This window comes from Carica papaya, chromosome 2, assembly GCF_054855325.1.
Source record: "Carica papaya isolate Zhongbai chromosome 2, ASM5485532v1, whole genome shotgun sequence".
In the NCBI taxonomy this organism is placed as follows: domain Eukaryota; kingdom Viridiplantae; phylum Streptophyta; class Magnoliopsida; order Brassicales; family Caricaceae; genus Carica; species Carica papaya.
In genome coordinates, this window is record NC_142310.1 from 12,480,265 (window position 1) to 12,481,896 (window position 1,632).

The 1,632-nt window shown below is 32.2% G+C and overlaps 1 non-coding gene across 1 annotated transcript; it reads left to right on the forward strand.

The window, feature by feature from the left end:
* The first annotated feature begins 271 nt into the window (after positions 1 to 271).
* Positions 272 to 377, forward strand: LOC148268766 (small nucleolar RNA R71). Its single transcript, XR_015817468.1, has one exon. It is a non-coding gene; the product is annotated as a small nucleolar RNA R71 (small nucleolar RNA).
* Positions 378 to 1,632: the final 1,255 nt, after the last annotated feature.

Genomic DNA, 1,632 nt, shown 5'->3' on the forward strand with positions numbered 1-1,632 from the left:
CTACAACTAATTTTTGCAATTGCAACCCTTGTAGATTCTTATTCAATGCTTCCATTTGAGTCGTTAATGCTGTAAAACCATATATATTATAAATTTTAGCGGCTTTCTTTGTAGATTGTCTTTTAGTTGGCCATTCACTTGAGTTGGCAGCCATCTCCACTATCAATTCATACGCTTCTTCAGGTGTGAACCTCCACATGAAGCATCTATCATGCTTCTGACTTGGCTATTAATTCCATTATAGAAGGTTTGTACTCTCTGCCAAATAGAGAATTTCTCTTGAGGGCATCTTCTTAGAATATCCTTATATCTCTCCCATGCTTCATAAAGGATCTCTTAATCTCCTTGCCATAATTTAGTAACCTCACTGATTAATTGTGCAATTTTAAAAGGAGGAACATATCTACTAAAGAATTTTTGCGTCAACACATTCCAAGTAATTATGGAGTTCAATGGTAGTGATTGCAATCAGTGTTGTGTTTTATCCCTTAAAGAGAAAGAAAAAAGCCTAAGCCTATTTGCATCTTTACAAACTCCATTGAACTTGAAAATATCACAAATTTGGAGGAAACTAGCTATGTGTTGGTGTGGAGCTTCACTAGGCAATCCTCCAAATTAAAAAGTCTATTTGATAAACTGTAGTATTATTGGCTTGATCTCAAAGTTGTTAGCTTGAACAACATATCTCAAAATGCTCGGACTTGTCCCTTCCAACGATGGCATGACATCGTCTCTCATGGTGTGAATAGGTTGAGCACCTCTAGCACCATTATTTTTCTCACCTCCTTCAAGAAGGTTGTTTTAATTCTCCACCATGTTGAGTTGATAGTTTGCTCTTCTTCTTGAATGAAATTCGTTCAGGTTCCAGATCAAATTTTGCTAATGGCTCCTCATAACTTCTGTTCATACACTAGCAAAACTTGAAACAGAAGAGAAATAAATTACAAATTAAAAATCTCAATTTAACAATTGATAACAATATAATAATTTCTAAATAAATCTTTGGTCCCCCGCAACAGTGCTAGAAACTTGATGTATCCTAGACAACACCAGCAAGTGCACTAGTCATATTAGAAATATAGATATGTGAATCTGAGTATTGTCCCACGAAGACCAAATTTTATAAACCAATTATTACACTTAAAACTATTATTTGAGAAATAATGATCGAATGAAAGTAAATTATAAAACTAAATAAAATTTCAGAAAGTTAAATAACCACAATGACTCAAAGATAAATCAATCAATAAAACAATGTTAGAGTCTACAATCCCACTAAACTTGTTAAGATTGACAGGTTAATTCTAAAGTCTAGTTAACCTTATTTAGGGATATAACCTTTGAGATTTAAATAAAACTCTTATTCAGAAACTTTCATAAAAATCTACATATAATCAACCCAATTATCCGACCTTCTTCAAGAACACAAATACATGCCACAAGTTATTTTTAAATTATCTATTCGAATAAATCTGTTATTAAACTTGTTATACAAAACACCAATAACCTTGCATTGAAATCCCATTGATTAAAAACTCTAACTTCTCTATTTGACACATCATTAAGGAATTCAATCATCAAAATTTCAATACAAGCATTAAGCTCAGTGAATTTGCATAAAACTAACTCAAA